Source organism: Eucyclogobius newberryi, unplaced genomic scaffold (assembly GCF_026437365.1).
Source record: "Eucyclogobius newberryi isolate DKJ021-1_F unplaced genomic scaffold, fEucNew1.0.hap1 SCAF_12, whole genome shotgun sequence".
Lineage (NCBI taxonomy): Eukaryota > Metazoa > Chordata > Actinopteri > Gobiiformes > Gobiidae > Eucyclogobius > Eucyclogobius newberryi.
The window spans coordinates 7,786,370-7,803,589 of NW_027315746.1; the positions used below are offsets into that span (position 1 = coordinate 7,786,370).

Sequence of the window (17,220 nt, forward strand, 5' to 3'; positions counted from 1 at the left end):
ATACTTCGTCAAATGAATGTCGGGAAGAATACTTTTACTTCATACTGAACCGTAAATGTATTTTGTATACTTTCATGTCTTTTCAATGTGTCCTGCGCTTTACACATAATACTTCACACAGAGTTACATAATATTAAAGAGTAAAACAGCATAAAAACAGCTTTATTCATCACTAAGAGAAGCAAACGTTGCACAAAAAAAGCTGCTTTTTCTATTGCAGTTTGAAGCTCGATTTGCGTAAAAAAACAAAAAAATATCTGGCCCTCAAAGTACCACAAGATCAAATAAAATAAGTTTATAAAATAACCTGTCCAGGACAAAATCAGGGCTCAATAAGGTCTAAAACAGGACTAAGAGATCCAAGTAGTTTTGTGCGAGGAGTAAACCAAAGGAGGACTCAAAAGTGAATAAAACGGACTCGGAGTGAATCAAAGAATAGAGTTTTAGAGATAAGCTAACGAGATGGTCCCTCGAGAGCCCCGGGGGCAGCTCTGAGGTGGCCCCGGGGGCAGCTCTGAGGTGGCCCCGGGGCCTTTGAAGAATCACAGGGGTCAAACAAACAGAGCAAACTTCCCGATGAGGCAATAAATCAAAACCTGGGACACGCTTTTACTCGAGGTGTCAGAAAAACAGCTCGGATCTGAAGTCCCATTGTGCGCGGGAGCGAGCGTCTTTACTCAAATCAGAGACCTCGTCAACCTCATTACCCACAATCCAATTTCCCGTGCGGCGGTCTGAGCAGGAGCCACCACCGCCACTTTGGTCTCACGTAACTCTATAAACGCCTGTTCCTGCCCCGAGTGGTGAGAATACGAACTGCAGGCAGCGCTGTAGTCGAACTGCACCGGACGGAAGCTCTGCATGGTCTCTGAGTTTAAAGTTCTACGTCATCTCTGAGTTTAAAGCTCTGCATGATCTCTAAGTTTAAAGCTCTGCATGATCTCGGAGTTTATAGCTCTGCATGATCTCTGAGTTTAAAGCTCTGCATGATCTCGGAGTTTATAGCTCTGCATGATCTCTGAGTTTAAAGCTCTGCATGATCTCTGAGTTTATAGCTCTGCATGATCTCTGAGTTTAAAGCTCTGCATGATCTCTGAGTTTAAAGCTCTGCATGATCTCTGAGTTTAAAGCTCTGCATGATCTCTGAGTTTAAAGCTCTGCATGATCTCTGAGTTTATAGCTCTGCATGATCTCTGAGTTTATAGCTCTGCATGATCTCTGAGTTTAAAGCTCTGCATGATCTCTGAGTTTATAGCTCTGCATGATCTCTGAGTTTATAGCTCTGCATGATCTCTGAGTTTAAAGCTCTGCATGATCTCTGAGTATATAGCTCTGCATGATCTCTGAGTTTAAAGCTCTGCATGATCTCTGAGTATATAGCTCTGCATGATCTCTGAGTTTATAGCTCTGCATGATCTCTGAGTTTAAAGCTCTACGTCATCTCTGAGTTTAAAGCTCTGTTTCTCTTTGACAGAATCTGTGCAATAGTCATAATTCATAATGTCATAATTAGTTACATTTATATATTTTAATAGTTGAATATAAAAGCTCGGCTTCCGGTTCAATAAGTTGGAACTGTAAATACTTTTAACTTTTATATTAGACTTCTTTTTACTCTCCCTCTCATTAAACATCTTCAATGACTGAAAACAGACATAATTATATAAGTCACTACTAGAGTACATTATGTATAAGTAACTTATCGAGTACATGTTCTGTACTCTAAACAGAAACTGCAAACTAAAGGCAAAAGTGCAGTTGTAACTTTGTACTCAGCGATACACTTTATCTTGTGCACTCGTGACCTTTGGAAAGACGACTTTGCCCTTGAAATGGTGGGGGGAGGAGCCACACATGAACATGAAGACGCATCAGTCGAACTCTTTCGTCGACACAAAGACGACGGAGCAGAGTTATTACAACAGTCGCTCACTCAGGAGCTGTTAAAGTGACAGAATGAGGCTTTAGACTGTGATAAAGCTCTAAAATCTGAACATATAACGCTCTGAGGTGATTAGAAGTGACTGCGCCGTGATAAGACAAGTGTGAGAAGAATGAACCCCATGAACCAATCAAATGTGACTTAAAGCGCCCCCTACAGGCCGGACCACTCACTGAACTCAAATGCACTTAAGATATAAATATATTCAGAATTTTGCAACAAATTATAAAAGTATTATCACAGAATGGCACATTTTTTAAGTTTATGATTTCACTTCCTGTTTGTAATTGATGACATCACAGTAGGAAATTACCCAGCAAACATTGGGAAAAATATAATTTAATGTCACAATTTTTTATTTTGTTGAATTAAGAGAGGGTAAAAAAGTTGTTTATTCTGTGTCGATTATACATGAACTTTGGATGAATGAGTCGCGCTAGTGTGATGTCACTTCCTGTCATTTTCATTTTTCAAAGTTTTTGCCACAGATACCTAATCGATAAAAAACAATATTAATAATAATAAGAGGAAAATATTCGACACCTTCACCGAGCTTTAGATCAACAGTATTTGTTTGAACCACGATGTGCACAACACAAACAACACACTTTTTAACCATCAAAACAGTGAAACGTGTCGCAAAAACAAGTTTAATTTCTATAAACGAGCAGTAGAATAGTGGCAAAATACACTAAAACATTCTCACAACACTTTGGCCCACGATATCAATACTGCATCACCAAATGTAGCATCACCATGTATTTTATTATGCTAATTAATGACATTTACATCTTTTGAACGGTCCTGAAGTTGAAACCCACGAGTAAAAGACAAATCAGATTTAACTTGACCTAATGCTCTGCTGAGCCACACGTCTGTATAAGGCAAAGACAGGTCGGCCTCTGAGATAACCGAGTCCAACCACGTCTTATCAGCTCACACCGACTCCACGTGTGATTGGCTCTGAAAGGTGCACGTGCGCGGGTTCTTTTCAGCCGAGCCACGCCCACAGCTCGCCCACAGCTCGCCACACGCCTCTTTAACGTCCAGCCCAGCAGTTTCAGCAAATTATGTATGAAAAATGATTATTACGCTCCTCGAAACTTGGTGTTTACCCCAGTTTCCTCTCGACTAAGACAAAGATATGAAGAGAAATGTCAGTGATAGAAACAGAAATGGAACAAAAGGCTAAAACTACAGTAAAATATAAATGTACAAAGTCGAATTGAAATTGTAATTTGAGACATTTGAACATGATTTGGAGATGGACAAATTGGACCGACTTTGGGCCAAGTGGGACTTATATTTTAATTTAATTGTGCCATAAATGCTTTTGTTTTGTTTTATAGTTAATGTCTATTTGTATTTGGGGAATTTTTTTTTTAAAAAGTAAAATTTTGAAAAAAAAAGGATAAAAAATAATAATAATATAATAATAAATTAAAGATATATAAAGTATCCAAAGATAAAAGTAAAAGTAAGATAAGTAATAAAGATAAAAAAGTATAATAATAATAATAATCAATTGCAATTTGAATAATCACAATAAGCAAAATCGCAAGGACTGCAATAACGTAACAAAATTTTCTTTAAAAAAAATGCAAATAATTCTGTCTTATTGTGTAAAAAACCTAATATTTCCGTGGTTTACACCTATAAAAAACATGTTCTGAAATGCGTGGACTGTTTGAATTAATTAAAAAATGTCAGATTTCCCTCTTCCCTAATATGTAAACGCTCCTGTTCAAACTGTGACCTTTGAACAGAATCCTGGAATTAAAACACAAATAAAATCGCAACACGTTCATCCCTGAATCCAAAATACAAAAGGGAACGGCTCCTTTACGCAATATTACATTTGACACTTTTTTATCATAAATCCTGTGGCGTCTCTATCGTTAAAGAGGATAACGGCTTTGATTGCGACGAGACCCGTAATGATATAGATTTAAACGGTCACATGAAGCAGCAATAAATGCACTTTTTCTCATCTACAGCGAGTCATAAATGAGATCTTTCTTGGCTCGGCTTCAAACGTTACTCCACCTTTGCCTTTATCGCCCAATGGTTCAGATAATGGCACAAACGGCCAGACAATTTATTTTTAAACTTTGACCCGCACGTTCTCAAAGCGATTTCACTCCTCCATTGACTGAATTAATCGCCGCCGGCTGTTTCAGATGCTTCCAAAGCAGGAAAATGTGGCAAAATCGTTCTCAGTTTTCGATTATATTTCATTTAAAAAGCAAATAAATGTGATACGCCTGTGCGGACTGGTGTGAGGGTGGAGTATGGTCCGCCGCTGAGTCAACCGGTCCTAGCTTCAAAAACAATTAGCACGTCTGCACCCGATTGTCCGCGGCCGATTAGCGTAGACCACGATGTGTTGCGAAAGTCGGGAAAACCTCAGCGAAATGTAATAACTGGAGACAACACAGCAGACAAAAGGGACGTCGAAACAAAACTCTGTGACTCGAGAACGGGGACGAAACACTCCGTCACGCCGCAACGTTGCTAGCGTTAGCTGCTTACGTTAGCATGAGGTCATCACCGGGGGGGGGGGGGTTGGATAACCCAGTCCGTTTGTTGTTTAAAGTAAGATCTGTGACTTGTACTGTGATTATGAGTCCATGGATATGAGCGTGTCAGACGGATTTGACCAATATTTATTACAGAAATACATTTTTAGCCCAGTTTTTTCCCACTCTAGTCACATGACCCACACTAGTCACATGACCCACACTAGTCACATGACCCGCGGCGAGGAGAATGGACATTACGTCTCTCGATATACATTTTTCTCCAAAATTCCCCCCCAAAAACGTTTACTGACAGAAGATTGACTGTAAACCACTCAATTCAATGGAACAACGCTAATTATTGACGATTAGACGCTGTTAGATCTCAATCTCGACTATAATCCGTTTAAACTGTATTAAATGTGCCACTCACACACACACACACACACACTCACACTCACTCACACACTCACACACTCACACACACACACACACACACTCACACACACACACACACACACACACACACTCACACTCACTCACACACTCACACACTCACACACACACACACACACACTCACACACACACACACACACACACACACACTCACACACACTCTCACACACACACACACTCACACTCACTCACACACACACACTCACACTCACACACTCACACACACACACACACACTCACACACACTCTCACACACACTCACACACACTCTCACACACACACACACACACACTCACACACACACACACACACACACACACACTCACACACACTCTCACACACACACTCACACACACTCTCACACACACACACACACACACACTCACACACACTCTCACACACACACTCACACACACTCTCACACACACACTCACACACACACTCACACACACACTCACACACACACACACACACACTCACACACACTCTCACACACACACTCACACACACTCTCACACACACACTCACACACACACTCACACACACTCATGGCTTAATCCTTTTGAATCCAGGCCAAAAATTTAGGAATTTCATCAGACAAACCGCACTAAATATGTCTCCTTGGTTACCACAAAAGGAAGCACCTCGGTCAGTTGCCTGGATTCAGTGAGACTAAACCAGGGCTAAGCGTTCAGGTGCTACTATCAACTGACAAAAGCTAAACTGTGATGAAGAGAAGGGACAACTGACAACAATATCCATGAAATCAAATGAGCTTTTTCGCCATTATTACTCACTCACAGTTGTAGTTTTACTCGTGAGCGATCCATATTGTCCTGCATTTGACGCTCAAACGCTCATGGACTTGCTGTTTTCGTCCGTTTCGCTGCACTTATTTCACTGTTTTAGGAATGAAGCTCCAAGTTTTAATATTTGCGTAACTGATGACAAAATCCGGTCTTTTTCTGCGTTGTTTTCAAGTCCATAAACGATCACCAGACTCGTTCTGAGCTCAAGTTACGTTCACAAAGAATGTGTGGCTCTGTTTGCAAAGCAGTCACGTTGCCCAGGGGCTTCATTTATTCATTGTTGATTCCCCTTGCCGACAACAGGGGGCGTTCCAATGCCTAAATACCTCATTCATTCAAGTGTGTTGTCCCAATCTAGACGTTATTTTAAATTAGAAAACATCCCAAACTGACCAAAATCATGTTTATGAGCCAATTAAAGCCTCAAGAAAGCATAATACGTCCACTTTTAATTAGGGCTGGGCAATTAATCTAAAGATCGAGATTGAGTCACGTGAAATCATCAATTATTTCGAAGGTTTATTTGAATCGAGAGTCTTTGAAGGGAAGAAATGTGAATATTAGTTGTAGTATCGAAAAAAAAAAAAAAAAAATCAGGATAATTTTTTTTCCGGATCGCCCAACCCTACTTTAAATCTACTATTACCACTTTTAATGACAAACACACTCGTGAAATGTCAAACTCTATTGAAAACTTATGATCAAATGAATTAACTAGATATAATATAAAAGTAGTTCCTTGTGTATTTCATAATCGCCTCGCCACAGACTTAACCTATTATTGGTGGAGTCTTAGTACAAAGGGAGAAATGGATAGATTAGTTCCTGGTCCGGTTCCGGTCCCGTCCTGGTCTTGGTCCTGCTCCTGGTCTTGGTCCTGTTCCGGGTCTTGGTCCTGGTCTGGGTCTTGGTCCGTGTCTTCCTCTGCTCCTGGTCCTGCTCCTGCTTCGTGTCTTCCTCTGCTCCTGCTCCTGCTCCGTGTCTTCCTCTGCTCCTGGTCCTGCTCCGTGTCTTCCTCTGCTCCTGCTCCTGGTCCTGCTCCGTGTCTTCCTCTGCTCCTGGTCCTGCTCCGTGTCTTCCTCTGCTCCTGCTCCTGGTCCTGCTCCGTGTCTTCCTCTGCTCCTGGTCCTGCTCCGTGTCTTCCTCTGCTCCTGGTCCTGCTCCGTGTCTTCCTCTGCTCCTGCTCCTGCTCCGTGTCTTCCTCTGCTCCTGCTCCGTGTCTTCCTCTGCTCCTGCTCCGTGTCTTCCTCTGCTCCTGGTCCTGCTCCGTGTCTTCCTCTGCTCCTGGTCCTGCTCCGTGTCTTCCTCTGTTCCTGCTCCTGCTCCTGCTCCGTGTCTTCCTCTGCTCCTGGTCCTGCTCCGTGTCTTCCTCTGCTCCTGCTCCTGGTCCTGCTCCGTGTCTTCCTCTGCTCCTGCTCCGTGTCTTCCTCTGCTCCTGGTCCTGCTCCGTGTCTTCCTCTGCTCCTGCTCCTGCTCCGTGTCTTCCTCTGCTCCTGCTCCGTGTCTTCCTCTGCTCCTGCTCCGTGTCTTCCTCTGCTCCTGGTCCTGCTCCGTGTCTTCCTCTGCTCCTGCTCCTGCTCCGTGTCTTCCTCTGCTCCTGCTCCGTGTCTTCCTCTGCTCCTGCTCCGTGTCTTCCTCTGCTCCTGCTCCGTGTCTTCCTCTGCTCCTGGTCCTGCTCCGTGTCTTCCTCTGCTCCTGCTCCGTGTCTTCCTCTGCTCCTGCTCCGTGTCTTCCTCTGCTCCTGCTCCGTGTCTTCCTCTGCTCCTGCTCCGTGTCTTCCTCTGCTCCTGGTCCTGCTCCGTGTCTTCCTCTGCTCCTGGTCCTGCTCCGTGTCTTCCTCTGTTCCTGCTCCTGCTCCTGGTCCTGCTCCGTGTCTTCCTCTGCTCCCGCCTTTTCCTCCCCCATCCAGTCGTCCCGATAACGCCGGCGATTCCCAGACACTTCTTGGTGACCTCTGACCCCTGCTCTCTCTCACGACGCTCCTTTTATTCCCTCTGTCCCTGCAGCTGAAGTTACGTCCCCCATATCCCACAATGCACTATTGATCACCTGGAGTCAGACGTATTGATCGGGGGCGCGGCCGATGAAATGCCAGTGTCTTATCAGTTGCCAGTCGTAGTGAGATATTAGCCGGACACTTTGAAAACGTTTAGTGACGTTCTGACGCTGAAGGTAGGAATTCAAACGGTTCAGTGTTTTTAGTAAATGTGGTTTGTAATGGGTCTAAACCTGTCGTCTGAAGTAAGTGTGAAATAACTGTGAGCTTAGTTTAGCCTCGGGACGTCACAGTTGTTATGATTATTACGATTATCATGATTATTCAGGTCACAATGATGTAAGAACCACAAAATAATAATCGCGACCATTTTAAAAGCAAAATTAAGTCTGTTTAGTTGAATATCTTGTCCAAAAAATCAATCTAAATGTAAATAACTTTATTAAATCTGGCTGTTATTGTCAAATTTTACTTTATTTTGTCTTTCAGAAAGGTCAGTTTAGTAAAAGCCGGTCACAAACTTGAAGAACAGTGACACGTCAGATCACGAGAATAAAAGAAAAGTAAAGATTTCACTGTCGTTCCGTCACAGTCTCAATAATCGTGAATATTCGTTAAATCTTGACGTTTTTTCTCACAATAATCGAAACACAAAAATTTTACATCGTGACAGCCGTACTTTAGGTTGATCCAGTTTAGGCGCAGTCATACCGGGACTTTTGAATGTAAATGCAACCATTAAAAGGTCAATAATAATAATAGTAATTAAGGCTGGACTAAATACATTCTTGGTCGACCGGAGCCACGCCTTCCCTTTGGATTGGACGACTACAAAGGACTGGAGCGCGGGAAAGACTTTCAAAACCTTTCATTATCGATACAAAAAGGTAGGAAACGCTGCGTATTTATGCGTAAAAAGGCAGAATAAACTCACGATTCACTCCCTAAACTTCTACGAGCTCAGTCCACGCTTCATCCTTTGATAAAACCTTTTGGTCGCCGGAACCTCCATCGACCGATTAAACGAATAAAGGCGACGGTAGCGACGCTAGTGCCGAGTATCCGGTCAGGATCGGATTTGGATCCAAGATGTCACTCGACAATTAAACGATGCATCAAACGACTCTTTACTCTCGACGAGGAACCGCGACAAATGTACAGCGAGTCGTCTAAACAAAGCGAAAAAGTGAACGACTTGAATTGGCGTCAAAAGTAATGACTAGGCCTTAGCATTAATAAAGGATGAAGGAACACTTAATTACTCATGAACAAACAGTGTGATGGATTCAGGCTTAAGTACGACTCTAATTACAACTCGAAACGCCTTTATTAAAGCTGAGGCATCAGATGCTTCACGCCGCTGAAGGAGGAAGTGTGTGCGTGACTCGTCTCCAGCGCTCACAAACCCTTCCACGCTCGTTCATATTCACACGCGTTCATTTTCAGGCGAGCGCGCGGCTTTAGAACGGCGTTTTCGGGCGGCGAAGCGAAGCTGGAGCGGACCACTTAAGCACAGCCAATCACAGCGCTGCTTTCGGCTCCTACTTCCTGATTGAACATGAAATACTTTAATATTAGATGCAAGCAGCACACAGTGGACTGATTTTGTCACAATGTGCTGCTTTTACAACAAACTCTTTGGGGTTGTGACATAAACAAACGTGTAGATGTGACTTTTCCCTTTAATATGCAGTTACCAGACTTTGGTGTGAATAATTAAGATATAAAAGTGCTTAACAACAGTTATTTCTTCATGTCGTTTGCACTGAAATGGAGCAAAGGATCATGGTCTATGTAGTTCCCTCTTGCTGCAACAAAACATTGCATTTAAGATATTGTGAGCGAACAATATAATGCCAGACTTGTTACATCCCTAAAAGTTACAGGCACAGCCAATCAGAGCGCTGCTTTCGGCTCTTACTTCCTGATTGACAAAACATTACTTTATAATTAGATGCAGGCAGCAGACAGTGGACTGATTTTGTCACAATGTACTGCTTTTACTCTTTGGGGGGAAAATACACAAAATTCACTCTTTTACAACTACTTAATTATATTATTAATTATTATATTAAGCCTATTCTTTTATTCTATTCTTATTTTTTGTATCTGATAGCTTATTGTTATGACTTATTTATTGTTTTATTGTTTTATGTTGCACCGAATCACCAGGACAAGTTCCTATGTTTGTGTTTTTGTTCATTGACAATGGCAATAAACCTTATTCTGATTCTGATTAATTAGAGTTTAATGAGTTAGAGTCGAAGTCTGAATCAATCATATTTCTTCATTATGACTCAAGTCTTTCTTCATGTTTTATCAAGGCTGTAAATAAAGTAGACGCTGCCGTTTCAACAGATTCATGACAAATCTGTTGAGCTCAGACCATAAATTTGGCGATATGTCGATAACTCCACCAGCAAAAGATAAAAACACACTTTTATGCATCGCAGGACGTCTCCGGTTAAACCCAGAAGTGGGATTTCCCCCGCCGTCGGCCCATAATTGCCACCTCCTCGTGGTCAACGGAAACTACAGACCAAAAAAGCGCCGTCACTTTTCAATTATCGTCACTCTGGCTTTTTTCCACTTTTTTACAGCGTCGGATCAACATCAAAGCGTTCTATATTTCGCTGCGAGATCGAATACGCCCGACGTCGCCGCGCAAGCAACCGCCGGCCGGCAGCGTCCGCCACCGATCTGCCCCCCCAGACTTTGGACGCTGGCTTATCTCTGCGGCCGCTGCACATTCACCTCTGCATCGGCCTCGTAAAGAAGAAGCTGTAAAAAGAAAAGAAAAACGCAGCTCGAAAGTCTAAAAAGAGTCGTCGGCAGAAGTTGTAACTGTGAAAGAAACGGTTCATTTATCTTGTGCTACTGTCGTCAAAGTGGGTGGTTTGTCAGGGCAAACGTATAATAAAGCAAAGAAACAAAACATATTATTATAGTATGTGAGGTAAGGCAGGTCTTAATGATTTGGTTCATTCATATTTGTGATTATTGAGTTATTATTAAGACTTTTAGATGCAAAAACAAGTCATTTGGATTGAGTCCATGCTATAATCCATATGTAGATTTAAGGCTGTTCTGGAGGGTTGTCCGCCACCTGCTCGTCTCCGTGGAGATGGCGACATTTAAAGCTGTACTGTGGCACGTTATGGGCAAAGCGAGGGCGTGTTTATGGGAACAAGCAGGTGGCACGCCCTCCACCCAGTCACGAGGGGTGTAATGATGTGCAAATGTACGAGATTATCACCATATTCATCTTCACGTACGGGATTATGACGATATTAATTTCACGTACGGGATTATCACGATATTAATTTCACGTACGGGATTATGACAATATTCATCTTCACGTACAGGATTATGACGATATTCATCTTCACGTACGGGATTATGACGATATTAATTTCACGTACGGGATTATGACGATATTCATCTTCACGTACGGGATTATGACGATATTCATCTTCACGTACGGGATTATGACGATATTAATTTCACGTACGGGATTATGACGATATTCATCTTCACGTACGGGAATATGACGATATTAATTTCACGTAAGGGATTATGACGATATTAATTTCACGTACGGGATTATGACGATATTCATCTTCACGTACGGGATTATGACGATATTAATTTCACGTACGGGATTATGACGATATTCATCTTCACGTACGGGATTATGACGATATTAATTTCACGTAAGGGATTATGACGATATTAATTTCACGTACGGGATTATGACGATATTCATCTTCACGTACGGGATTATGACGATATTAATTTCACGTACGGGATTATGACGATATTCATCTTCACGTACGGGATTGTGACGATATTAATTTCACGTACGGGATTATGACGATATTAATTTCACGTACGGGATTATGACGATATTCATCTTCACGTACGGGACTATGACGATATTCATCTTCACGTACGGGATTATGACGATATTAATTTCACGTACGGATTATGACGATATTAATTTCACGTACGGGATTATGACGATATTAATTTCACGTACGGGATTATGACGATATTCATCTTCACGTACGGGACTATGACGATATTCATCTTCACGTACGGGATTATGACGATATTAATTTCACGTACGGATTATGACGATATTAATTTCACGTACGGGATTATGACGATATTCATCTTCACGTACGGGATTATGAGGATATTAATTTCACGTACGGGATTATGACGATATTCATCTTCACGTACGGGATTATGACGATATTCATCTTCACGTACGGGATTGTGACGATATTCATCTTCACGTACGGGACTATGACGATATTAATTTCACGTACGGGATTATGGCGATATTCATCTTCACGTACGGGACTATGACGATATTAATTTCACGTACGGGATTATGACGATATTCATCTTCACGTACGGGACTATGACGATATTAATTTCACGTACGGGATTATGGCGATATTCATCTTCACGTACGGGACTATGACGATATTAATTTCACGTACGGGATTATGGCGATATTCATCTTCACATATGGGATTATGACGATATTCATCTTCACGTACGGGATTATGACGATATTCAACTTCACGTACGGGATTATCGTGATATTAATTTCACGTACGAGCTTGTGACAGAAAGAAAAGTGCGGATGCGACTTTTCCCAGTTAAGTTACAAGACTTTGATAAATTTCTGTTTTCATTCATTCATATTCCAAATAATTAAGATATAAAAGTGCTTAACAACAGCTATTTCTTGTTATGTCGTTTGCACTGAAATGGAGCAAAGGATCATGGTCTATGTAGTTCCCTCTTGCTGCAACAAAAGATACGACATCACAATATTTCTGTTATTGTTACATCTCTAAACGTTACACACAACGTTGGCTTTTTATGTCACATTAATTTCACTTTTTCATTCAGAAAGTTTACAATAAACAATGTGAAAGTAAACAATGTGACTGAAAGTTAAATGTTTGTACTCGTGAATAATCATTTACCGTATTTTCAGGACTATAAGTTGCACCTTTTTTCATAGTTTTGGCCGGGGTGCGACTTATACTTATATTTATACTTATATACTTATACACCGGAGCGACTTATATGTGATATTCTTTGTTATTTTCACACTTGCAACTGCATTTTATACTCCAGTGCGACTTATATATGTTTTTTTCTTCTCTATTATGCATTTTTTGGCTGGTGCGACTTATACTCCAGTGCGACTTATATATGTTTTTTTCTTCTCTATTATGCATTTTTTTGGGCTGGTGCGACTTATACTCCAGTGCGACTTATACTCCGAAAAATGCGGTAAATGTTTCTTCTCAACATTTGCGTGAGTTAGACTGTTTTTTTTGTAAACTGCATGTATTATTGTATTATTATACAGACATTGAGCTACACGAGGCTCAAACGTCCAATCATCACGCTCCAATCCCCCTGAAACATCGACAACGTCACAAAACCGAAGCGACGACCACGTCTCGTGCCAAAGCGCCACCACGGGAGCAGTTCCCTTCGGACAATCCCGCTTTCCACAGACCATTCATTCATTCGCTTCTATCTCGGCTGCGGCGCAGGAAACGCACGCCGAGACGACTTCCCGTCTGGCGGCGAGTGCCAAGCGCAGACTTTTGATCAGGTGCGAAGGGCGAAGCGCTCGGGGAGGACGTGCCACCTCAGCGCTCGGGACCCGAGAGGAGCTGAGAAAAGCGCCCGTGCGTGGACTTTACCCACGCCACGCCGACACGCTCCCGTCGTAAAGGAAGCGTCACCGCCGAGAGTTCAGGCGTCCAAACCTCCTGTTATGTAACGTTTGACCACCAGATCCCGAGAGGCTTGATACTACAACTGTGACTACTACTACTATCTGAATAATACGCAGTCTTTAGATAAGTATATACGTGTGCAAAGAGGAGGATAATGATATTTAGACGGTATTTTCACAAAGTGTCAAATGTCTTGGTGGTTGAGAACACAAAAAAACAGGAATAAACCGTAAAATGAGCCGCAAAAGTTCAGAAATATCACATTCTGCCTTTGTTTTGAAGATTGCACAAGACGTTTCTCTTCAATTTATGTTAAATTGACCCTCTTTGCAGTCATTTTTGATTGTTTTGATTATAGACGATACTCCGAAACAACGATTATTATCCAATATTATTCAAGACATCTCAGAGCTCCACATGTGCAATGGACTGAGTACGTTTAAAGCTATTGTTAAAGCTATTGAAATGCTAAATGTGTTGACCTGAATGACATACTCAAAGGTGGTAGTAACGATGCATTCACATGTATTTTTGCTCATTCTTGCAGTAGTAATAGTACACAGTAGTATTCATGTACTGAACTGTGACGTGCCTTTCACAGCAGTACAAAGCAGCATTAGATCGAGTTAGAACATTGTTTTAGAACCTTTCATCATCGTCATCGTGGGACACTTTTTTTGGTGGTAAATATTATCTGACTTCACCAGGAGGTACATGATATGGTCAATACTGTCCATGCTCTGTCTAGTTCTTTTTTATAACAGCTTTATAACAGCCTGGTAACAGCTTTATAACAGCCTGGTAACAGCTTTGTAACAGCCTGGTAACAGCTTTGTAACAGCCTGGTAACAGCCTGGTAACAGCTTTGTAACAGCCTGGTAACAGCCTGGTAATAGCTTGGTAACAGCCTGGTAACAGCTTGGTAACAGCTTGGTAATAGCTTTGTAACAGCTTTGTCATAGCTTGGTAACCGCCTGGTAACAGCCTGGTAACCCTGATAATAGCTTGGTAACAGCCTGGTAACAGCCTGGTAATAGCTTGGTAATAGCTTGGTAATAGCTTGGTAACAGCCTGGTAATAGCTTGGTAATAGTCTGGTAATAGCTTGGTAACAGCCTGGTAACAGCCTGGTAACAGCCTGGTAATAGCTTGGTAACAGCCTGGTAACAGCCTGGTAACCCTGGTAATAGCTTGGTAACAGCCTGGTAATAGCTTGGTAACAGCCTGGTAACCCTGGTAATAGCTTGGTAACAGCCTGGTAATAGCTTGGTAACAGCCTGGTAACCCTGGTAATAGCTTGGTAACAGCCTGGTAACAGCCTGGTAATAGCCTGGTAATAGCTTGGTAATAGTCTGGTAACAGCCTGGTAACAGCCTGGTAACAGCCTGGTAATAGCTTGGTAACAGCCTGGTAATAGCTTGGTAACAGCCTGGTAACCCTGGTAATAGCTTGGTAACAGCCTGGTAATAGCCTGGTAATATCTTGGTAATAGTCTGGTAATAGCTTGGTAACAGCCTGGTAACAGCCTGGTAACAGCCTGGTAATAGCTTGGTAACAGCCTGGTAACCCTGGTAATAGCTTGGTAACAGCCTGGTAATAGCTTGGTAACAGCCTGGTAATAGCTTGGTAACAGTCTGGTAACAGCCTGGTAACCCTGGTAATAGCTTGGTAACAGCCTGGTAATAGCTTGGTAACAGCCTGGTAATAGCTTGGTAACAGCCTGGTAACAGCCTGGTAACAGCCTGGTTATAGCCTGGTAACAGCCTGGTAACAGCCTGGTAACAGCCTGGTAATAGCTTGGTAACAGCCTGGTAACAGCCTGGTAATAGCTTGGTAACAGCCTGGTAATAGCTTGGTAACAGCCTGGTAATAGCTTGGTAACAGCCTGGTAACAGCCTGGTAACAGCCTGGTAATAGCCTGGTAACAGCCTGGTAATAGCTTGGTAACAGCCTGGTAACATCCTGGTAATAGCTTGGTAACAGCCTGGTAATAGCCTGGTAATAGCCTGGTAACAGCCTGGTAATAGCTTGGTAACAGCCTGGTAATAGCTTGGTAACAGCCTGGTAATAGCTTGGTAACAGCCTGGTAACAGCCTGGTAATAGCTTGGTAACAGCCTGGTAACAGCCTGGTAACCCTGGTAATAGCTTGGTAACAGCCTGGTAATAGCTTGGTAACAGCCTGGTAACAGCCTGGTAATAGCTTGGTAACAGCCTGGTAATAGCCTGGTAATCGCCTGGTAACAGCCTGGTAATAGCTTGGTAACAGCCTGGTAACAGCCTGGTAATAGCTTGGTAACAGCCTGGTAATAGCTTGGTAACAGCCTGGTAATAGCTTGGTAACAGCCTGGTAATAGCCTGGTAATAGCCTGGTAACAGCCTGGTAATAGCTTGGTAACAGCCTGGTAACAGCCTGGTAATAGCTTGGTAACAGCCTGGTAATAGCTTGGTAACAGCCTGGTAATAGCTTGGTAACAGCCTGGTAATAGCTTGGTAACAGCCTGGTAATAGCTTGGTAACAGCCTGGTAATAGCTTGGTAACAGCCTGGTAACAGCCTGGTAATAGCTTGGTAACAGCCTGGTAACAGCCTGGTAACCCTGGTAATAGCTTGGTAACAGCCTGGTAATAGCTTGGTAACAGCCTGGTAACAGCCTGGTAATAGCTTGGTAACAGCCTGGTAATAGCCTGGTAATCGCCTGGTAACAGCCTGGTAATAGCTTGGTAACAGCCTGGTAACAGCCTGGTAATAGCTTGGTAACAGCCTGGTAATAGCTTGGTAACAGCCTGGTAATAGCTTGGTAACAGCCTGGTAATAGCCTGGTAATAGCCTGGTAACAGCCTGGTAATAGCTTGGTAACAGCCTGGTAACAGCCTGGTAATAGCTTGGTAACAGCCTGGTAATAGCTTGGTAACAGCCTGGTAATAGCTTGGTAACAGCCTGGTAATAGCTTGGTAACAGCCTGGTCATAACTCTCACAGGACACGCTCTGGTTCGGTTCCACCTTGTGCAATGAAACCTGAAGAGCGTGTTTACTCCAGACGCGGCGCGTCCGCGGCTCAGCCCGACACGGACTTTTGTGAATGAAAACATGGGACTCACCGTGTGGATTCCCCGTGAGTCCCGTCAGCCGCGGGTCAACAACAACAACAACAACACCAGGAGCAGCAGGAGCAGCAGGAGAAGAGGCGTGTCAGGGGCAAAAAGGCAAAAGAAAACGTCACATTAGGAGAAAAGTCACAGCAAAGAACACATTGTGATGTCAGTGAAAGCTCCGCGCTGTTCGTGGAGTGAAGTTATTGACACATTGTATGACACAGTTACAGAGTCGCGCTTACCTGACGCACGCGGGTCTTTGCTTGTTTGTTTGTTGTTTGCGTGACTTCTCGGGCTCTAAAGCAGCGGAGCACCTGTGGGTCCCGGCGCTGGCTGAACTCTAAAAACTCCACGGACTCTGCGGGGCTCTAGAGCCCGCCCCCCACCACGCCCCCGTAGACACGCCCACTCGCCCGCGGTGTGGAGGCGCGCGGCTCCTCGGTGCCGCCCCCTGGTGGTCACGGCGGGTCCACAATGGGACTAAACCACAGCAGCGCCGAAGAAAGAGAAGGTTTGGACTCAATCTGGGCTAAAAGTAGGATCACAAACGGTCAAAGGTCAACACTCTCTGCTCCTTCCGGTTTCCGTTTGACCCCAGATGGAGAGAGACACGTGGATCTGAGTATAA

At 43.1% G+C, this 17,220-nt stretch overlaps 1 protein-coding gene across 1 annotated transcript in view; it reads right to left on the reverse strand.

The window, feature by feature from the left end:
- Positions 1-16,926, reverse strand: part of LOC140356017 (protein 4.1-like) — an 84,662-nt gene extending 67,736 nt beyond the window's left edge. The window contains exon 1 of the mRNA XM_072440707.1: positions 16,835-16,926. The gene's annotated coding sequence lies outside the window, so the exon portion shown is untranslated. The remainder of the gene's footprint in view (positions 1-16,834) is intronic.
- Positions 16,927-17,220: the final 294 nt, after the last annotated feature.